This window comes from Nomia melanderi, chromosome 10 (assembly GCF_051020985.1).
Source record: "Nomia melanderi isolate GNS246 chromosome 10, iyNomMela1, whole genome shotgun sequence".
NCBI lineage: Eukaryota > Metazoa > Arthropoda > Insecta > Hymenoptera > Halictidae > Nomia > Nomia melanderi.
This window is the reverse complement of record NC_135008.1, coordinates 8213839-8238316: the sequence shown is the minus strand read 5'-3', so window position 1 is coordinate 8238316 and position 24478 is coordinate 8213839. Positions and strand designations below refer to the sequence as shown.

The following is a 24478-nucleotide window of genomic DNA, read 5'->3' as shown; positions in this document are numbered from 1 at the left end:
TGTTTCTATTTAAAAAACAACATTTCGCACGTTACCGTAATTATTATGTATTTCATTGCTCAGATACTTTTAGTCACTACGCTGCGTGAACTATTTAATTACGTACATATGATTTTCGCAGCTTTTTAAATTTTACCTGAAATTTGTTAAATATTTAATTTCGACGTTCTTTCTTTTTTACTGTGACCTTCAAGCGTCAAGTTATTTAGAGTTATCTTAACGATTTCAAACGTACCGCTTTGCCATAAAACATTTGAGATAGTAGGCTCGTTAATATCGTAACGCGCGACGGTTCTCTCTCTTTAATTCCACTTTGAGCTCATTAATCCCAACGTTCTCCATTCGCACACGGAGCACGAGTATTGATTACAGAGCAGAGGTGTTATTGCAGTTACAACTTTAATTATACGGGACCGTGAAATATATTCGATTATTAGCGTAGTTATCTATATTACCAGTTCCCGGCACCAACGATAATTTTTAATTTTTCCAATTTCTGTAACATTTATCCTTTCATGCTATAATGAACGCTATAAAATACTGCATACGAATAGAGAGTACGCTGAAAGTCATTGAAAAAATATAGTTTAATTTTGCACAGAACAAATATTCGAAATCGCTATTCATAATTAAAAAGAGGTCAGAAATATAATCAAAAAATATTCCTTTGGAAAATGTAAGCTTCCTTTGTGTCATACATTTATAACAAGAGTTATATAATATCCTTGTAACACTATTAGTATTTCTTATTTAATATGCCAGGTCTATCGGAAAGTTCTGTTCGTTTTTGAACGAAAAGAATATAATACACTTCCAATGCATTTATTAATATTTACTGAACAATATAATTTCCATATGTTACTAATGACCACTTCCCAGCGTGATGGTAATTTGTAGATTCCATTTCTGGAAACTGACTCCTCCTTCGAAACATAAGATGACATTATCGAATAGAACTTACCTACTATTTATGTATAGTAGAACATAATATTTATTAAATATTAAATACAATCTAATATTCACTAAATATTAAATACAACCTACTATTTACTAAACATCACATATCAAATAGAACCTACGTATGACCCAGCCAGTCAGCATATTCCAGTAACCAAGCACACTAGACTGCATTTATTACCTGCTGTCCGTGATAAAACAAAATTTCATTTTTACCGTAACGGACCAATTACAAGAGATGGAATTGGCGGGGGTGCGAACGTTGGCTTTTTTCCTACGTAATACGGTAATTTCCATGCGGTCTTGAACTTCCGCCGTTAATTCGTTGCCGTAATGGGAGCACCCGCTCCTTTCGCTGGCCAGCACGCGTCGCACGAAACCAAATACGCGCGTATGATATTCTACACCCCGGCTCATAACGACCATCCCTCATTTGAATCCCTACGCGAACGTCACATCAAAGATATCCGAGCGGACCATTCCTCCCTCCGCCGACACGCGGGCAATATCCACTGACCATAAGTCACTTATGCAAATCCGCGAGATGGAAACACGCGTCGCTTCGCGGTGTTGCTCGACGTCTACGACGAAACAAATTGAATTTAATATTCAACGGTTCCTAGGCCAGCCGTAGCCGTCGGTCACGGTCGACCCGCGACGAAATTTTCTGACACGACCTTGAAACATGCCATTCAAATCCCACTGATAAATAGCTGCTCGGTTGACAAGCTTCGGGATGAAGGAAATGAAATTTGTCTCGCGATTTATGACGACGAGCTTCGTTCTTAGTTATTGGTGTCTGATACTCTTACGCATGATTGTTCTTGATGGAAAAATTTATCTTTAATTGGTTGATACTGGAACTACCGTACCCGCCATGATAACGGAGTTTTCTTATTTTGAATTTAACCTTTAAGTATGGAAGTTTGAGAATTGTCGGTTAATGTCGAATGTTCTAGTTTGTAGGAATTAATAGAACATGTACTGTCTTTGCTTGTTTTCACTTGTCTAAATATGTCTACATAGCAATAGCATCAACTGTATAACGAAAATTTCACTGGTTTGAACATTCCGATATTTTATGTAGAGTTTTCTTATTTTGAATGTAACCTTTAAGTATAAAAGTCTGAGAATTATCGATTAATGTTGAAAGTCCTCGTTTATAGGAATTAATAAAAAAATGTATTGTATTTGTTTGTTTTTACTTGTTTAAATATGTCTACATAGCAATAACATCAATTATAGAACGAAAATTTCACTGGCTTGAAAATTCATGAGATTTTATGTAGAGGTCTTTGAGATCGCACGTCCGCGCCTAAAGGTTAATCGTATTACTTCGAAATATTTCAATCTTTCTACGGGATCTGCTGCTTCACAAATTCGGATGACACGTTGGCCAATACGAAATTCCTCGATCACGTTCGCTCAACTGTGTCACGTATCATCTCCCGATACACGGTATCGTCGTGATGTATAACCAGTTGCGAGACAGTGAAAAACTGACACATCTATTACGGTCTCGATATTTCAGTCGCGTTATCTAAATCGGTTGGTCTACAGGGGATCCAACCTTCTTATTCCAGCGTCGCGTCGTCGTCCCGTGATATAATTCGCGGCGTTTTACCTTCTCTTTCTCTGCGAGTCATTGTCACGCGTTTTAATGGGTCAATGAAAGAAATGCGGGCGGAGTATCGAAGGGGGTTTCTGACAGAACACCATAATGAGAAGCTACCCCCTTTCAGTCGTTGAAGTTGTCACGAAATTTTCGAGCGGGAACAGAAAAGAAGACGATAGCGCGGGGCAGACAAAAAGGACGGCAATTTATTCGCGTTGGCTGTTGCATTCAACTTTCTGGGGGTGGCTGGCATCAAATTTAATTTTGACAGTGAGAAACATTCGAGAAATATACACTTGTTTATGGATAACCTTGAAGAACTTCATTCTTAAGAGGATAAATTAGAAATACCGTAATCGGGAAATAATATATTTATGTAGCAATTATATCAAGTATAATATTGATTTAATAATAATTTTGGGGATTAAAGCTAACAAGAAATACTATATATAATAAAGATTTAGTAAATTATAGAATTCATGCAATAATTATAAGGAATCAGCTTGTAATGTATTTTGAAGCCTACGTTCCCCAATCATTCTTTTTTAATGAAGTTTATGTATTCAGGAAATGTTAATAACATCTCCAGTGCTCTTACAACAACGCTGTCCGTGTACCTAACATAGACAGGCAGATAACATCGAACGTGACTGTTTCAGAAGAACGCGGATGTAAGATTAAGCTTGATTCCGCATCGTAAGCATGTTTGATAAATCGGTGAAATAATGAAATCTCTCGTGAACCAGATAAACTTCGACTCGTTCGCCTCTTTACCTTTTTTCCTTCGACAGCTTCGTCAACGAGATATTCGGTAAACTGAATAGTGATCGTGGTCCCATTACCGAAAGAAATAGGTGTCGTTCCTTGACACGCAATCTCGGTTATCCGGAATTGCTTATTCGAATCAATCGTGCAGGGAATTCTGTTGTACCGTAATTCCATGCTGATCGATACAGGTGATAGAAAGGTATTGTGAAGCTTAATACGCCAACTAGCTCGGTGATTGATTCGTCCGTATTCTCGGGATCTCTTTACTCGAGCGTAATCGATCTTCCCCGCCCCCAGCGAACAGCTTTATTGTAAAGAAGTAAGCAGTTATCACGTTTGCTTCCAATCTGCAGCAAGATTGCCTTTGAATCTCTCAGTATAGCAGGTCTACAAGCTCTCCAATCTTACATGAAGAATAAAGCAGAAAGTACAACATTCATCGAAACACGTTTGTACGTGTAAAAAGCGAAAACGTTAACACATAAAATCAAAAAAAGATCCATATGGTAGCTATGCCTCAATGAGACCCATCCTCTAAGACATTTACCACACTAACTAAACCTCCAAGACTTATACCATCCCCCAACCATAACTATCTACACTTTTCCCCTTCTGCTACCTGAATATCATAGTATAGTCTTACCCTGCACCACAAGTGGTCCGCTCTTCCCATTGGCTAACCAGTTGGGAGCTTTGTCTCAATGAGACTTTGACCCACGTCTGCTATCAGTGCTACCCTACCGGAGCTCAGGCGGTCCTCCAATGGCTACCCACATTTTTCCACTTCTGCTACCCCAGTACCATAGTGTGGACCTATCTTGAACTACAAGTGGTCTCCTTTGCATTAGTTGCCCAGCTATTGTTATCCCGACCTGCCTACTAGGTCTCCAAGTAAACAGTGCTCATTATAAATAGATCTCTAAATCTTTAACTACTCTGCTTCAAAAAGTAATTCCCCAATTCCCCGAGCTGTGAAAAGTAAAGGAACTGTAATATCCGTTAATAAAGCGATTAATTAATCAAATTACATATTTACGCGTGGAACGAACATAATAGGGATAATTACATCCACCCATATACCTATGGAATTATTATTTTCATCGCTGCCCTAACTACGCGTCATTGTTCATTAGCCATCAACGTCCCCGTGCACTTCCGCTACGTAAATACGTTCAACTCGCTTCGGGACGCATAATTACGCTAATATCCGACAATGGCGAGCCTCCCGCCGTCTTTGCTGCCGTAGAAGCCTCCCGCACACCGCGCCGCTCATAGTCGAAACAATTCCCTCGTCGATGGAAAAGGTTTTCCGGTGCGCGAGCATGTGTGGAGGTTCGAGGGTGCGCGGGTCCCGCAATATGTCGCATAATTCGACCATTCCTCATACCATTTCTCCGAGCGAACGCTCCGAAAAGGAACAAACTTCGAAACATGTGTACGCATGCATGCGCGCGGGCCCGCCCGTTTCATAAATACGCGAAGCAGGCGGCCCGTCGCCGTTGTCGTCGTCGTCGTCGTCGTCGTTTGCTTTCAAAGACAAAGTCGCGAAACGCAAACCGATCCAGGAAATATCGGGATTGTATAGGATTTTATTCCGCAGTCGGTGGGGGATTGTCAAGACCGAAGGGACACGCGATCTGTCCCCCTTCGTGACTTATCGGCGGAAATATCCGCGGAGTTACCGTTCCAGATTTCTCCCTATCTGTCGCTGCCGCTGTTTCTTTCTGCATCGAGTAGAAATTTTAATGTATGCATTGTGAGCCCGGATTGATACGATGTAATAACTCAGAGTGATTCGCTCTCTTCCGTGTCGTCTATGAGAGAATTCAGTATCGAGTTTGATTGAATCTTTGTGTAAGATTAATACTAGGTTTGCGGACGTTTGTTGTACAGTTTATTCTATTGAAAAATTAATGTTCGTTTAGATCTTGGAAGTTAGCGATTTAAAAGTGAACTATTAGGATACATATTCCTGTATTTGCTTCGATCAAAACCGGCATAAACGTTTACCGAGTAATATTTCTAAAATTCAATATGCGTCAAATTAACGCATTCTGTAAACCTAGAGTTCCATGTTGAAATAATTATGAAGATTGTCTCCGAACGTTCTTTACAATTTAATGTCTTTTGTTTTCGAATACTAACATAATATTTTGATGCTTTTAAGAGTATATTGTGCTAGATATATTTAAAATCGCTTATCGATTCTTATTAGTCATGCTGAATGAAGAATTTTCTTTTTACTAGTAGTCACTGTGTTTAGCAGCAAGTGCATGTACTTTCAATGCTTCGGCGTCATAATTTAGAATCCTTATTTTTTACTTAAATTTGTTGAACGACTATGAGCCAAGCCACTTCGCCAACATAATTATCGATGTTACCTGGTATCTGTTAATGATTATAGGTCATCGCCTCGTGGAGGATGCTTGCGGACGCGTGTGTAAAGTTTGAACACTTCGAGGCGATCGAGTGGCTGAAGCGATCGAACTTATACAGTGATCGAACCTGTTCGAACTTTTTGAGTCTCCGAGCCTCTTGAAAGCTACATAGTTGTCCCCTATGTCTTGTTGTCTCAAATACCGCGGTAAAACGCATTGGCAAATGTTAGTGCTTATGACTAAAGTATCCTCTGTTTAACCGTTTGAGTACCAAACAGCGCTTCTCGCGGTATACTGCCTAAAACTGCTAGCCTATCGGTTCGTAGAATCAAATGAAATATTTTTATTCGTCTTCCTTCTAATTATTTATTTTTATTTTGTTCATTGCCTGCTTATAAATGAAAAAATAGAACGATCGCACTATTTAAAATCTTTTTATTAGAAAATATAAACGCCGCTTGGCGTTTTTCGACCGAATTTTTGCAAACACCGACGGCACTGAAACGGTTAACAATCAGCCCTTTTTTTCAAATTTTAAATTACCTACTCAATAAAACAACGTAAATGACGATCAATTTCTTTTTTGTTTTCTATAAGTTTACAATAATCCAGAAACTTTGCATCACAGACAGTATATACACCAGTCGATGTTTGTCTCTTTCCAAATTTTTCAGATCTGAAATCATCCGTTCGATGAAAGGGCACGGCTATCGGTAGGTCTTTCTTTCTTCAAACTTCAAAACACCGTGTGTAATCCGCTTTTCTCGTTCGCGGCAACGACTGGCGCCGATGTATGTAAAATTATTCCCGCAGATGTCGTGCATAACGCAGCTTCTTCTTCCGCGTTCCTTCGCACCTTCGTCAAATATTTGTGACGCTTCCTGGTCGACACTAGCGCGCGCGTGTTTCCTGCATGTACAGGGTGTAACATAGGCGAGTATGCTCCGCATGGGAGACAACATTATCATGCGGCCGAATACAAAGCCGTCTTTGTGAAGGCAAGGTGAAATTGCCGTTGAAAAAGCGTGTCGAGTGCTTCTGAACTGCGGGCATAGAAAGCGGAGAAAGGAACCGTGGAAAGGCAGTAATTCTCCGGGAAAGTTTCCGTCTTTCCAGGTCGAGCCGCGGTAATTTGGACGGGACAGAAACTGTTGACCCCGTGTATCGCCGTGAAGACGAACGCCGGTCTCTTGTCATTCACGACTTTCTTGAGAAAAAAACATTGTTCACACTTGCCACCGTCGCTGCGCGGCTGGTTGATCTGTATTAGCTCGCTTCGGGCGCGTCAACAAGCTCGCCCTTGAACTGATCTCAATATTTTGAATTAACATTATTTACCAATTCGAGACTGGCAACGTAGTTCTACGTCGATTGAAATTCTCTAGACGAACACCGGTAACACAGTTCTGTGTCATTTCTAAGTTTTTGACGTCTGCAATGTAGTCCTACGTCATATTACTCTGTTTAGAAATACTTCGGTCGCTTAATCCTACATCATTTCAAAACCTGTAATTAATTATTGATAATATAGTTCTATGGTATATATTTTATACTCATACGCATCTAAATTACAGATCCTTGCGGTACTTAGCTATACAATTGAATGATAAACATTACTTTAATATAATTCATTCCTTATTCAATATCTTGTGATATAAATCTTAGACTATCAGAATCTTCGGTGTATCTATAATAAGTAGAGCAGGTACACAGGAATTCAGTATTTAAATCATATTCATGAAACAAATGCATAGAATGTCTTCCTTCACTAAATCTAGGGTATGGTACACGTTCACTATTTCAGATTTATGAGCGTATTTGTAACACGTGCTACGAATTAGATCCATTAAACCGTGCTGTAATGGTCTACACGGATTTCTAATTCGAAGATGAGATGGAGTTACACTCGGCAAACAGTGAACAATGCGAGTGGTATCGCGGTTGCAAAGGATGGACCGTGTAAGCAGAGCCTATAGGGTAATTACTTCCAGGCACAAAGATATTCCCACTGAACACGAGAATGCAGTTGTTCAGCTACGGCATCTCGTTACACGGGGGCAACACGCGAAATGCCGAACCTCGAATCAGAAAATGTCACCGCGTGCGAGATTGGATAGGTTGTCGTTCCACTAGGTGGACGAAGTTAATTGGCGCGAATTGCAATTTCTCGTGCGATGCGCGTTTGACGTGAATATCCGCCTTTCCGCGTTGGTCGTTGCCCCGCAGACTCGTTGCCCGAATATTCCTCGCGGTATACGCGACGAATAAGAAACCGGTGAAAAAACACGGATTTTTTAACCGTGATTAAATGCCTTTAAAATATTCAGGAACCTCCGCAATCTAGCCCGTAAACGTTGGAGCAATTTCGTTAGCAGTAAATTGGGCAAATAATTCCTGTGCAACATACATCCGATAAGTGAATGTGTGTTTTATTTTCCTATCTTGATACAAACTATTAGTATCACAGTTCTCATTTTAACTATAATTAAATACATCTTTGCTACTATGAAAATTTCTACAAAACATTCACACGTTATTAATACGTTCAGTGCCACGTGCACGATATATGGTACACACCACTTTCTGTAGGAAAATATTTTTAAGGAACACATGGTCACCGAGGGTGGTATACGTTACAAAGCAGCGAGAACAAAAGAGAACAATATCAGAATATTAACTTATATTCAAGTTTTTAGTCATTTTTATATATTTTACGAAAACAATCAATACGGTTCATAAGTAAAATACAACCGAAATTTCCGTGAAACGGAACGTGTTAACTAACGATCACAATCAGAGACAGTGTTAAAAAAACGAATAGCTTCCACAAGCATCTCAATACCTACAAGATTCCACCTAAAACAAACAAACAATAACCACCTATCAATTTAAACATAACTCTCACATTACTCCCTGCACAAGAACTAACATAAAACAGACTTAGCCAAAAGGTTTCCCGCGCAAATTCAAACGCCGCCGTCCGACGCCCGCCAGATGTCGCGTCTAACGCTGGGGCGCGAAGTTGAGCAATCGATTGCGATATATCGCAACAGCCCCGGCGGCGTAGGGTGAGGCGCGTGCGCAACGGCGGCCGGCACGCGATTGGCCGGCGATGATGTCATGCAGTCACCCCTAAGTCTCTGATATCATCTGCGGGCTTTTCTGCAGTCCACACCGATCACTCGAGCGGCATAGCCGCGTCTTCGGAGATTTTACACCTGTGCACCCCCGGGTCCTCGGGAATCGTCGAAGGCTGCGTGGTCCATGGGGCCGGCGGCAGCCAGGCCGTGCACACGCCAACCTCCGTCTTCCGGTCCCGTCCTCAGCCGTGAAAGGTGAGTCCATTACCGGAGATCAACCCGACAGCCCGTGTTGTTCGACGTGCTGCACGAGAGAGAGCCTAACGACCCCGCGACGACGTTCCGCCAGCCTCCCCCCCACCCCCTGCCGCCCGTTACGTACACACGTTCCGCTCGTGAGTCTGTGAGTGTAAACACACGTTCCCCGCGTCTGCTGCTTCCTGACAAACCGCCGTCATGACACGCCATTCCCCGTACGTAACTGTCAATTTTTTGTCATTCGGGATCAGCTCTCGAGTTAAAGTCTTCTCTACGCTTTGTTTTCTTTTCATTGAGAGGTTAGGGTGTCTGGCGGGTGTTGTTAGGTTGGATAGGTTACGTTTGCCGTGGGAGTTACGCGTGCTCAACTTTTTTGATATCGGAGATCAGATTTTTATACTCTTCTTTGTGCTTTGTTTTTTATTATTCGGGGTCTAGGGTGTGTAGGAAAGGGAGATGTTAAGGTAGATTTTGTTAGGTGGGTTATTTGTTGTGAGATGGTTTTGTTGTTACGTGTAAGGAGGATTTTGGGAGCTATCGAAGGGCTTGTTGGTACCGTGGTACCGCGGTGTCGAACAGACATCTGGGATTGGTCCGGCTACCGGGCTTCTAGGAACACGTGGGCCGTTGGCTTGTCGTGTGTCTGTTGATCGTGTCGATTCGTGACCCCGGTTACTTTGCTGTGGAGTTGGAGTTTGTTGATGGGATTTGCTGTTTTTGTATCGTGGATTCTGCGCGGCTGCGGCTTGGAGCAGGTTTTTTGGGATTGTAAGTATTAACCGTCTGCACTCGAAAGGTGACCACTTGATTTGATACAGTAGAACTATGAAATTTGATATTTAATATTGCGTATAATGCGTCGCTGTGTGAAATGTTGGGCTAAAATGACTTTGTTTCTCAATTTACTTGCAATTTCTTTTTGAGGTAATTTACACGAATATCGTCTTTGTCTGGTTAGAAAATGTTAAGTATTTCTAATGAAATACTTTCGAGTGCAAAGGGTTAAGCTGAATGAGAAATTTTGTCATTTGTTACGATGTTTATGAGATAAGATTTGTTGGAAATTGTTCGGAAAGGGGGAATGATAGATAGTTTAATTCAATGAAGTGTTTTTGAATCGTTACTATTTTCAGCTAAATATATAGTTGTGGGTGATGGTTCAAGTATTGGAAAGAATATTGTGGTTACCGTTGTTAAACGATCTTCATTATATATTCTAGGTTTGCGATTCATTTTATAAACAGATTTTTATCTGGTACAATTACGAACTTAACGGTAACCAGAGAAATTCACTGAATTTGTTTAAATTCCAATTCGTTTTGCTAACATTTTACTAATAATTAATTGGACTGTGTGACATACTTTATTAGAAAGCTTCACTGCGAGAGGTCATAAGATATATTTCCTCGAGATCGCAACCACGTGGTCCTCATTCAAATCGTTCGTACGAATCGACTTCTGTCCCATTCAATTCAGTTTTTGACCTTCAACTTGTACCAGCTGCATGATACTATTTTAATATAGATTATTTATTCAGTTAAGAGTAACATTCATAGGAATCTGCCCATTTTATTTCTCTACGTTGTTATCGAAATAAAGAAATATTTATTACTGCCCTTAGCTAACGGAATATTTATTTAACACATTGTACACCGGTTAATTCTTGGAAAACTGGGATGCGTGACCGATGATTTTCAATGAGGTCAACTTACATCTAAAATAGTCAGATATCTTATTGTCATTTGAAACATTTTTAAATAATTTAAAAATAATCAGTTCTAATAAAACTCAATATTTTTTTAAATGATGTGATAGATATTAAAGTTACGAAGGTTGGTGTTTATATAAAAACGAGATTTCTCGTTTCTGGTACGCAATGTGTTAATATTTATCTGACAATTTCCGCAAAGGATTATGCAAATGTTTGGAATATTCAAGTCCCGACGTCCGTGAACATTCACGCAAAACCCTGTTCGCTACAATTTGAGTGTCATCCTTTCTATTTACTACATTTCCCTCTCATTAACACGGCCTAAAATCTCACGAGGACACTTCTGTCTCTCGTTAACGACGCACCGGTCCTCCCGTTCTCCCTTCGGCTCTCTTATCGGCCGTTAAAAATCGAAACGTGCGTGTATCCGCGACAGACGAAACTGTCGAGTGCCCGGCTCCGTTGTCTGCGCCAGTCGTTGCAAACCCGATATCCAGCTTGTAAAATATGTAGGACAACGAACTAGTTGCGAGTATCGTCTTCTCTGTGTCGTTGATCTAATGGATACTGAATAAATATTACCTTTTCAAGAAACTTCGAGTATGTTGGCAGTTTCGAAATTGTTAAGGCAACATCCCTGTAAGTCTCGCTTTAAATGCAAGCATGTCCGAATCGGCAAAACATTGCATATCATTTGCTCGTTTCCAGTTACGATGTAAATGAAAAGGGAACCTGGAAATGGAATTCTTTTCAATGTGAATTAATTTTATTACTCACGTAACTTTCTCTTGTTGTTACAAATTAATTCACACAAAGGGCAATTAAAGTGGAGGATTTTATTTGAACGTTTATCTGGTTATGAATAAAATGGAAGATTCCTTAAATTTACGTGAAATCGTTATTTTACTTAGAGTACTTTACGTAATCATGAACGTTTTAAATGCATGAAATTCAAAGATTAAGATAACCGTATACAATTGTATACATGATATTAATTAATAGCAAAATGTAATCGTTTTGCTTGAAGTGGAGATTTCACGTTAGTATTTATAAAATTGTTGTATTTTTCTTCCATATAGGTTGAATACAATAATGAAACCTTACATTTTAATGAAAGTGAATTCTTCCAAAAAATTCATGAATCACTGAATTATAATTTAAAAACTGGTATTTTTTCGAACTCCTATAACTTAATAAATAATTATAATAAAAAGTCGTACAACAATCTACCCAGATTCATTATAAAACGTGCAACTTTTACTTTCGTTTGTTACAAACCATTCTTGCCTTTGATGTTTTTTTTTCGTATAACGGGTGGGAAGGGAAATATACTTTTTCACTTTCGAAATTTTACCTTCTCCGTTCAAAGTGTTAAATTCTGGAACGTCGAATTGTAGGAAAGTGCAAGGGGAGCATCGATTTTTGAAAGCAACGCTCCCCCTTAAGGCGATATTTTCAACTGCATTACGCACGGTCTCTCAACGATGGTACAACCGTCTCTGTTTCCATGTACACTCGCTCGTACGCTTTGCTCGATGGGCTATATACGTGTTTCGAATTGTGCGAGACGATTGTGTGTCGCGTAACTTTCTGTATTGAGGATGAACTCGACGAACGGGAGAAGTTTGACCCCTATAGATTGATAACGGCTGCTGTGTGTATTGAAATTGCTTATTCAAGAGTGCTCGAAACTCGCAAAATCAGAAATAAGCTGTTTTTTCGGATTTTAAGAAAAGCAGACGTGAAATGAATTTTCTGAAATAATTCTTATGAAACTATTCTAATAAAATAAGATCATAGAGTCGTAGAATTAATACGATCCGAAATTTTCCAGATCTGTGAAGTGCCATTTTTCGTAGTTATGGTAGAACTGAATTTTGAGAGAAGTTCTAAAAATAACAGACTATAGTAGACTATCATACGAATAAATTGTTCTTGTTATTGGAAAACAGTTTTATCATTATCCACGTATTTTCGCTTCCAAACGTCTGAATTATATCTCGCGCATTTTCTCATACGTTCACATCAGCGATTTGAAGAGAATTACATTTTTCCAGTCTCCCGGCTATTCTTAAAATCCTCCGCGGATTTTCCGGATAAATCAGGGATATACCATAGTTTCATTTCTAAAAACGATTCCGTGGATTGTTATCGCGGACATTGTCTTAAGTCACGCTCGCGGAATGACCATTTTTGCCGTTCCGCTTCTTCGGAGGATTAAGGAGCTTCATAGTGTACGCAAATTGGATTGCGTGTCGTTTCATTTTACGAGATCAGCGACGTTTCTAATGGACCGGGTTGCTTTCACCGATTGCATACTCTTGAATGAACGGCAGCGTAAAAATGGCGACCGGCGTAAATAATTGAGGAGCTCCTCTAGAAAACACTGTAAGTGCCAAAAAGAAGAATATTTCGCTTTCTTGTTATCCTTTAGTGCCAATATCAATTAAGCTGAATTTTTCTGTTTGTTAGTAGTCAGAGACGATACTGATAACATTGGAAGTTGACGTTGTTATGACACAACGACGTAATTCATTCAACTTAGGTAACTTTCTTCTTTCTGACAAATGTAAAGCTTGAATTTACAATCTTTTCTAAAAATACTCAATTGAAGAGTTGCAAAAAACACTGAGTGCTAAAACTGAAAAATCATCTTTCTTTATTCTTATCGTGTAATACACAATTATATACGATTACATAAAATTCAATACATAAGCGCAATTTTTCTTTTGTAAGTATCAATAATAGTCATCCGCAATATTAATAATATTAAAAGATAGCATCACTACAATATAAAGTTTATCGCAAAATTGGATAACGTTATTCCTGCTGAAAAATTTGAAGTTAATTACTTACAACTTTTTCTACAAACACTCCTCAGTTGAATTGCTCTGATAGAAAACACTGTCAAAACTAAGAAACATCCTTCTCCTATTCTTATCCTGTAGTATAAAATGACGTCCTTATTTCATAATGATCCAATACATCCAAAGAAACAGTAGGCAACTTTCCTCTTCGTCTAGAAAACTTTGAAGCTTGTCACTTACAACCTTCTGTACAAATATTCCTGAATCCTTAATCGGGCGCGTTGTACGGAAATCCCCGGCCGTATCGTTTCCCAGCGCGACGTGGACGCGCCATTATTCTCGACACCATAAACACGAAGCTTTATGCCATTTTCCAACAGGTGATAAAGTATTCTTTGCCGGAAGTCTGAACGCGTGTTTTTAGTGGTAGGTAACCGGGAAAATCGCACCTTCGAAGTTTATACCCGTATCGGCCGTTTCGTCCGCGCCTGAATACAAGTGCACGTTCACCGTGGTTTTATGGAATGTTTATTACATTTCGCGAGGGCTACCACGGAACAAATTCTTATTTTACAGCGGCTGCAGATGGGCTACGCCAAAAATTGACTCTTCGATAAAACTGAATGTGCGTATGAACATAAAGGAATATCCTTCCGCTTGATCTGATAGTTCCGTTGTTATAGCCTTCGTTGCGAGCGATATACTTCTCGAGTTAGTTCGTTTTTTTAACGCTGCTAACGTCTTTATTAATGCCACTTCAGTTCTCTTTATGAGACTACAGGTTTAAAAGTGTCGTTGGTGTGTATTTTTTAATCGTTGGAAAATGGGTCGGGACTATTTTCGTTCGTATTAAAGTTCACGTAATTATATATCAGTGTTAATTTAATAATCTATTTTTCTGTGTAAGTCGTTCTTCCATAAAAATGATGAATATTGTTTTAAACGAGCGTTTTAAATTCAATGTGATATGAAAAAATGTTGTTGATCGTCGACGTAGTTAAATTGTCTGCAATTTAGTGTTTCTATTGATAAGTTATGATCTTCATTATTTTATCTCCTGTGACAGACACGAATTATATACTTAGTGGTTCTATTAATATTTGTCTAGGGTTAGTTGGGAATAAGATTCGAGTGTGGCTTGATAGAGATTGACTTCAGCTCTAAAATGTAGCGCCTTATTTCGTCAAAGTATCAGTGCTCTTTGATCTTCACATTTCCGATAATTAACGAATCGTAGTGGACTCTTAAAATGGACACTCTCTGCTCCAACGTCCAAAGCAGAACGCTGCAGGAATGAACCTGAAACAGAAACTCTTATTCGTCCATCGGGACTCGTTGGGAAAGTTACTTCAATTATGTTGCATCGATCGGAAACAAGTTACACCAAACAAGTCAATTCATTTAATTAAAAAATGGTTTTAAACTAACTTCGATCGAGCGTAGATAATATAAACCCATCGCTAATAAAGAGGCACTTACTCATTCATATTTCGATAAAACCTTCGATAAATTAGAGAATCCGCAATTAACCTTTTGAACATGATTATAGAATTGAAACTTTCATATCTGGAGTGCAACGCTAAACAAATAATTGAATTATTCTCCGCTGCAAACATTCATTTTTTTCCAATGAAACATTGACTAAACTATTAATTCCATTAAACAGGAATAACAAACAAATTAATGAATTAATGAAACTATTTCATTTTAGCATCCTGTATCTAATTATATTACATCAAATCTGAATATTGAATATTGAATTTTATAATTCCACTATGTCGAGCACATGGCTGAGTCACTTCTTGAGGAAACGGGAAATCTCGTTTTTATTTAAACCTACCTTCGTAACATGTCTATCTTCCACACCATTTAAAAAGGTATTAAATGTTATTAGAACCGATTACTTGTTTAATACGTATGAAAAAATAATAAGATATTTGAATATTTTGCATACAGTGATATATCACGAACTTATAAGTTGATCTCATTGAAAAATCGGGCAGTTTTCTAAGAATTAACCCGCAATGTGTTAACAACTCACATAATTCAGCTTCCTCCACGTAACAAGGAGCTAACAATGATACGTATCCTTCCAAAAAGTGTGTGCGCTTAATTAAATAACGGCTACACGTTTGAATACTTCATGGCGCGCGCAAACAATGGTAATCGGCGGGGTTAACCGATATAAAATAAATTCTCGAACAGGAGGCTGCACCGTGTATGCGGGTGAATAATGTATGCAGGGCTCGTGAGCGTTGTGTTTTGGCTGTGGGACAGCGCGACTCGCCGTGGGAATACATAGGTTCGGTGGCCGTCGCTTAGACCGGGACATGTTTATGGCATCGCGCGTGTGGCTTTTGGGGTGGAAAGTGCTGCAAGAAAAACGCAGGGAAAATATATAGGTAACGTCAGAAGAATATACCCGCTGAGAGGATCAAGTCCAACCTGAATGGGTCCCCTGTGTTTCGATGGCACCAGTTCGAACAGTTTTGCCACCAGCAACTTACGGCGCATGAAACATTGTACATAAGATATCCCGCAAACGCAATATCGAAAAATAAGCGGAAAATATACGACACAGTTTTATCGAGTAAATTTTCTTTCCGTTCGAATTTCTAGCTGACAGTTTATTTGGTAGACGTGTATCCGTTCAATTCACGCGTCCGTTTAGTGTTGGCTATTTCTGGCTAGGCTGATGATGTACATTGCGGTGCTATTTGTCTGTCACGATTTAATATGAGCTAATTGAAGATAGTGTGATGGATGATGCTGAGATGGATCGGGGGAGTATTTCACTAACCATTGTACGGATAGGATATTTATAATTAGATATTCTTTATAGTTAACAATATAAATTTTCTGCTGTAAGTAGAAATAGCTAGCAATGATCAGGCATTGTACCGTTTATATAGAGAGAGTGTTTGGCTATTGAAGTTTCAAATCGAATTCTTTTCAGAAGTGAAGTTTTATCACAATATATTAGCTTAATAATTGGTCTTCATTTCTAATTCATTTCATTGTGTCTAATATTCCATAAGTACTTACCCATAAAAATCAACTTCGACTTTCAAACGATACTGAACATGTTAGAATCGAATTTTCATTGCACAAATATTTCAAGTAAATTCGTCCTCTTCCATCACTATTTACATTATCGAATTCCATAAAAGACGAGCGTACAACAGCGACAATATAAATTAATAACAATTCTCGTTTGCAATACGTCCCAGCGAAAGCAGGTAAATCACTCCGTGCGCATAAAATACGATAATCGATAACGGTCGTATCAGTTACCAGTTTATCAAACTCAATTGTCCCCGATACAAATAACGGGCGACCCACGGCATTTTGATCGTTACCGTGGTAAAGAGCAATCCTTTGACCGTTTATTACGCTCGCTACGGACATAAATTGCCGACGGTTTCCCGGCGGAAGCATTAGAATGCCAGGTGGTTGTACGAGGAAAAATTAGGTACAAAATATCAGAAGAATATTTGCGGCGAGAGGCTCGCCCTTCAAGTGTAGTGGGCCCTTTGCATTTGAAGAATACCAGTTTCGGTGTTCCCCGGACCTTTGCGCGCCCTCCCTTTGCGCCGTATCCACTCTCCGCCCTCGACGTCTCCGCCTTTTTCTCTTTAATTTCGTTTGCGTCAAACTTTTGAGCGGGCGGCCGGGCTTTTGAAACTTTCCCGATAGGAGAACGTAAATACATTGTTCAAAGACTGTGGCTGTTCGCGGCGCAAGGCCGCTCTACGCACGGAATTAAAAGATTGCAGGCTTGTTTTAATAGCATTCGCTGGCTCATTTTCGTATCGAACGAATTGCTTCGCCGACTTCGTATTGCCAGCCCCTGGAAACAGTGTACAGATTTCTGGGGAGTCGAGCAATATTTTTGTATTGATATTAAACACTCGGACCCTTCACGAATGAATATTCATTTCTTTCAATCTCGACTTCGTGGAACAATTTCAAAGGCAATTTCTTAGCTCCCAATGGATAAACGTTTACACGAAAACATAGTAATACTTCTATTCAAGGAAATATTGGATCAATCTATATCGAATTACTAAGTTATTAAAACTCGAATCTACATTTTCCAAATTACTCTATTCAAAGACAAATTCATAAAGCTTTTCACAATGAACCGTATTTTTCTTCATTAGTTTTTTACAATTTTCTTTTATCATAAAGAATGTTATCGCAATTTTCTTTCATCGTCTAACGAAAACTCTACATCTCCCCTCATTCCTTAGTTTCTTCTCTAGAATTTTCTTTCATCGCGAAGAAAGTCCTCTAATGAAACTTCCATTTTTCCCCTCATTCCGTAGTTTTTCCTTCACAATATTCGTTCGTCGCAAAGAAAATCCTCATTCCATTAATCGCTATCAGCCACGTTCGTCGAATTGACAGGACCGTTCAGCGCGTAATTTATCCGTAACGGTGGCTATCGGAGCTAACAGAAGACGCGAGGAAATAATTACGTCATTAGGGGATGAACGAAGGCGGCGAGGGAAGAACAACGCGCCGGCTGTATTCGTCGTGACGGATCGGGGATTCCGAGGGCGGGTAGGGGGCGAGGAAAAAAAACGCGAGAAGAAGAAGCCGGGGACGTGTCGGACAATCAGCAACGCAAACAACGAGGCGCCGCGAGTACGTTTTTCCCCGTCGATCGGTTATCAGCGTGATCGCCTCTCCTCGCTCCCCAGCCCGCACTGCGGATAGCTCCGCGGAAACTTCGAAGATTCGTCAAACCTTCGCCGGTGCTAGCTACCATGGGAGAAGTTCGAGTTGGAAACGCTCCAGCTTTCTTCTCCCGGCTCGCAGATCGTTGCCCGCCCTCTCGATACACACGCTGAGAAACCCGGGTGCAACGATAGAAATTGTGATCGATGAGCTGCTGAGACGTTCGTTTTGATCAGATTCAGCCCCGACGATGGTTGCATCATCTTTCCTGCGATTCGGACGGACACAGGGACCTCATGATTGGAATGTTTCACAGGCTTTACGGCGAGTTTGATTAATGTATTCGGGAACAATTACGTATTATGCAGTATCCAGGGAAAAGAAATTACATACTCATGAATTTGTATTATCCGTTGGTAATGAAGAATTGCTGGAGATAAGATGGAGTTTGCTTGAGGTGATGATTAACGAGTATTAAGGTGTAGAGTATGCACGTCATCTTAGAATTCTAAATGATGCTAACTTTATCAACGATGGATTATTCATGTTTTTAGACAAACATGTTATTCTTCTTCGTTTCGCTTTAGTTTCTCGTATGAATATATTATAAGTGCATTTGGCATGCATTTGACGAGTACACATCTCATTATTTGACTTTACTGCATAGTAAGAGATTTTTGAAAGTAAATGACACATTTAACGGGTTATAGCTTGTTTCTAGCTAAGGAATATGTAGAGTGATCAGGGCCATTGGGACTGCAGAAAGTTTTTCTTGTTTACATTTTGAGTATAAACTAGGAAATATATGGAGAATAATAAGGATTGTATTTTATTAGGAATTGAATGGCAAAAAATGTTTCTTCTTGGGTTTTCATTTATCGAGACTTAAGCGTCCAATTAAATTGGACAATCGAAGTGATCTACTGTATGTCAGTTCCTGTTTCATGAATTGATAGTTTATTCACCGATTGTACTAAAACGCAGTGGTTGATCGCGATAATTGATAACAGCACCGCGGAGTTTTATTTAATTCATAACAGACAATTCGTTATTGCATTACGTCCCTTGGACTTAACGAAACACGTGCAAAAGGTTTAATGTGTTATCGATAAATGCTGATACAATGATTTATATTCAAATTGGAATTAAAGATTCATAAGGGGAATTGATTATGCATTTCGAGCGCGAACATTCACATGCAAATGCGTGAAAAATTTGCACGGCTCGGGAGCACGACGAAGTTGTGAAAGTTTACTCAGTAGTCGTGGTCTGCGTATGGTCGGACAGCTTAACTTTCTTCATTACCTGCGGCATCGTCACATTTTAATTTTGCGCAATGCATACAATCTTAATTTTAAAGATTACATAATTAATTGCATTCCGTTAACAATAATATTTATTGTATTTCTTTAACTTAATTTTCGTAATATTCATTATAATATTCGGTAATTTCGTAATCGATTGTCATATAATATTTTACTTTTATCTTTTTATATTTGTTCAACTGCGACTTAATTCTTATAATATTCATTATAATGTTCGATAATTTGATAGTAATCACTTTTTACTCTTTTGTATTTATTGAGCTGCGATTTCATTCTTATAATATTTATTATAGAATCCTTTTCTAACTTTTTATAGTATGATTTTGTTTGAATACGGAGTTACAGATAAGAATCGTTTTATTGATTTTCGCAAGGGCGCGAATGAGTCACAGTATCTCCGGAATGCAGTTGCATAAAATATATACGAGGGTGTTAGATCGAACTATTATAGGGGGTGTCCCTGATCCAGATTGATGTTCCGATAGGACATCCTTAACGTACCGTGTAATTCGGTCCTTTTTCATTTCGAAACGGTTAGAATCGATCATTCGACGATCCTGCGTCTATTCGACGCTCGCGATTTATTCTCCACTTTGATTTCCATTCATCTTTCACGCGTGTCTTACACTTGACCACGATCGGTATCATTCTTCATGTATTCTTCGTGTATTCAATATCTTTCATTTCATTCGATAAATAACAAAAGCAAGCAATTATCAACGAATCTTTCGAATAAGATAAATTACTCTTCACAAACATCTTTTCAAGCACATTCGGTTTCATAACACAAATAAAACATTTTATAACAAAAGAAACTACAAAAATTTCACTAACAAGGAAAACCTATCAAAGTAGAAATTATTAGAAATTATTATCTCCATCTGAAATTTTTTGGAATCCTTACCATATTATTAAGAGACTCTCAGTGTACTAATTGCAATAATTCCTTTAATTCTATCGGTACAACTGTTCACTCAGTAAAAGCAAGAGTTCACACTCGAACATAACAGCGACAGTTTGGCTCGTTTTTCTTCCACTGTCGAGAATCAAAGAAAGTTAAAATGTTCCCAATTCCCCGTATTTTTTCATGCAAATCGCAGTAATAATGTTGCTACGAATTTTCTTAATCTCGTTTCTATTCATCGTCGACCGGTTAATATTAACGACAGCGGCACTCCGGTATGAATATTCACGGGTGGAGATCCCGTTTCTCTCCGTCCACCGCTCGTAATCAAGTTTTCGGCCGTTTCTTTCCTCCGGTCCATAATTAGCAGCGAACGCTTCAGGAGACGCCTTTGCGTTTTACGCGCAGCGGAACGTCGCGCTGTCGCGTTCTGTCATCTCCTTGTTTTTTCCTAATGAAACGCAAACGCGAACGCCGTCGTACAGTTGGCTGTGTTTGTTACTTAAAATTGTAATTTCAACCAACCCCGCGCTTGCAACCATTATTCTGTCCTCCTCCCGCGTTCCCAGGAACAGTTGTTCGCTTTCTCTCCAGGGAGTTCTGTTTTCCCTCGTTTTATTTGGTCTCGTAATAATTACATCTTTTTTATTGTGTCCTTTCCAGTCTCACTTTCACTGTGAAACTCCCATTCATGGCGCTGTCTTGTACTGTGTGTTTTATTTATCAGGAGTACTTAAATTTTGTTGAGGGGCGAGAGTCTGACTGGAGAGAGATCAGTTTATTTTGAAGCCACGACATTTATAAAAATACATTGTATTTACAGGCTAATTATAATTATGTTTCGATTGAAAATAATCTTGCTATACAAAGACTGCATGATTCAATTGAAAATCTTTATATCAAATGTATAGTTTGTCAGAAGTACAGTTTATGGAAGTACGATGCTGAGAAAAATATTTTTAACATTTTAAATACAATTATTATTTATTTACTGTATTTGCATATTAAATTCAAATTATATTACTGCAATATCATCGAGTTAAAACGTTTCTGTTAAATCTCTTTTATCAAAAACGAATTGATAACACTTTAATATTTCATGGTAATAATTCCTCATTCTTTTTTTATCGCGACTCCCATCCTTCTAATTTATCAAAAAATTCCAGACTCCCGGAACTTTCCATTGCTTTTTTCCGATAGCTCTCCATTAGGAAACTCTTTTTTTTTAAACTCTCGTCCCCGTTTGTTCGATTAATGTCGTTCCCCGACACTTTTCGTTCCCCCGGTTCGCTCGCACGCGAGCAACATGGCGGCCGCGAACTGGTGTAAACATTTTTACCGCGATGGCGTCGAATTGGCCACGGAATTGATGGGTTCGCCGGAATTTATCTCCGTAATCTGCGGTTGCGAAAAGTTGCGGGACTTATTCGCGAATTTTTATCGCGATTCTCTTAATGGCGAACGTACGCTGGAAGTTTTAATTAAAGTAATTTTACACCGTCCACAGGGATGTTCCCGTGTGAGTGTATGATCTCGTAGTTAGTCCCTTTCCCAGCGTGTTAGCGTCTATTTTCTCGTAAACTTGCACGCAGCAAGCCGCAAAAAGCGTGCTAATTATCTGGACCCAGTAATTAGCTATTCATGAAACATCCCCTAAACGAGAATATTTTCTAGGTATTCAATTCGTCATGTAACAACGAAACATACGCATTCCTTGCAGTGTATAAATGTACCATATAGTTGATAGAATGTTAAACTAAATTTAGGTTCTATCTCAAAAGCGAAAGTAATCTTCTAATCAGACAATAAGAATGGAATCCTCGACCCGCTAGTTACTCTCGGTAATTATCAATTAGAACACACTGCGATTATCTCAGTTTGCATCAACAATGATTTAAGAATGCTATTTCCTTCTTCTCACCTTACTACAATTAATAAAAGAAAAATTCATTTCTACCTAACTCTTGCTTTCCTACTAAGGAGAATCTTCATTTTACGCGAAGATCTGTTTATAAATAAATAGATAGCTGACACTGTAACTTATCGTTGTTTCACATCTGAAGTTCAATTGCATTAATCGCGGTGCGTTCTCCAAGGAACGGCAAAGGTAACGCGCGATACGTACGAGGGAACGAACGCGCCGTAGGCGGTAGACACCCACGCGAGGGTGAAAGGGCTCCTCGGGGGTAGCAAAAAGAGAGCCGCAGTGAGGCTCGCCGGCACGCAGCTGCCTGCACTTATAAATCGCTTAATCGCTGTTTTTCACGGATCAGAAACTTTAGAAAAACTTCGCCGCTCCCTGTCCTGGTTACGTTCCTCCGTCTCTCCTTGCGGCGGCCACTTGGCAGAGGTCGCGTCGAGAATGCTTGATGCGAGCGAAAAGCGATCCGTGTTTTCGGTGCCGTTCCACCGATCCGCGAGACCTTGCCGCCTTCGCTTAACGCTCCGGAAACCGTGACATCTTTAACCTTGCCGTTTGCCTGGTTTACGCGGCGAAGAACCGTGAGGAACGCTACCAGCACGCTGCCAATTCTATGCCGCTACGAAGTTTTTGAAAAACTGCAGCGTTAAATTCCGAGGACATTTTAATTGATGATTAGTTTAGTCAGCTTTTGCAGTTTATTTTTCCTCGTGAATTTATTATTATTTTCTAAGCTACTGTCACCTTTTTATGGGTTTAACTTTAGTTTGATAGTAACATTAATTCTTAATATTCTTTTTGATATTATTCGTATTCTATGTGTAATCGTATAAAGTGCAATTAATTGAACAGTGAAGTGATTTCTGTTCCAAAATCGTATTCTGGATATTATACCCAGGTAATAAGAAACGTATAGTGTCAGTTATCGTAATACACGCGTAAAGGAATTTCATTGTGCATGTAACGAACGCGTGAAACGTGAAAGATGTCGCAAAAGAATATACGAATCCCTCTTCCGGTTCGTGAGAATTATTTTCCCGGGAACGCCGGAACGCAATTTAATGGGTCATCGAGTCCTAACTATGCGGCTCCCCCGCGTCTGTTTCGAGTATCAAGGGTGGAAGCATCAAAGTTTAAAAAGCGTGGAAAGCCGTAGGTATCGCGGAAGAAAGTAATCGCGGGAATGTCTGCCTCTCCCCGCATCGCCCGGAGCGACGAGAGCCTGGAATACTCCAGATTTCCATCGATTCCCGTACGGTTTCAGTGGCAGCCGCAGCGTTCGCGTTGGATGACGCTGGTGGCTGGCTGGCTGGCTGGCTTTGGTCTCATGTGGAGTGTAATGATCACACGATGACGGCTGTCAATGTGTTGCCTCGCGCCATCTGACGTCCGTATCCTGGCTGTTTGATCACGCGGTGTTGAACAGACCCTTCCGACGGTTTAACAGCGGCGGATAAGTCGAAATGACTCATCCTCGATTTCTTTGTTTACAATTGTTGGAAAGATAAAGATTCTCTATGAAATTCTTCGGAACTTGAACTAGTACTGCGTAGATTGAAGTACAAGTCAATTGAAATCTTGATAAGCGTATTTCATAATTTTCATATAGAAATAGAAGAAAGTCGATTCGATTATTCTTCATATTAATTGGAATTAGGAACATCTTTCTCGTAACGTCGCGGGGTTTAAGATAACAAAAGTTTCAGTCGGATTTCCAGTTTTTACCTTTAGTTGACCTACTTTCGTATTCGCTCTAACCGGAGTACGTATCTCCGATTATTTCTATCAGTAAGAGATCTGACGCAAATTTTTCTACTCAATGGATGCGAATTTTTCACTGATGGTAAATTAATTATAGAATTCATTTTAATTCAGGTCACCGTGGTTACGATCGGTTTATTACTCTTCTTATTTACCAATAACACAGAGAAGATACAATTCGACTGATCAGCAATCAAATTTATCGAAACTCGAATGCAATTTCGCAGATCGTTCGACGTTACTTTCGGATCACCCGGTATGTAGCGGGAATAATTCTTGCCGCGGGGACTGCGCGGCGTCTCGTGACCAC

The 24478-nt window shown here is 39.5% G+C and overlaps 1 protein-coding gene across 1 annotated transcript in view; it reads left to right on the top strand.

The window, feature by feature from the left end:
* Nucleotides 1-8850: 8850 nt before the first annotated feature.
* The window catches only part of hwt (SH2 domain-containing adapter heavyweight), a 165779-nt gene continuing 150151 nt past the window's right edge, over nt 8851-24478 (top strand). The window contains exon 1 of the mRNA XM_076371176.1: nt 8851-9053. The gene's annotated coding sequence lies outside the window, so the exon portion shown is untranslated. The remainder of the gene's footprint in view (nt 9054-24478) is intronic.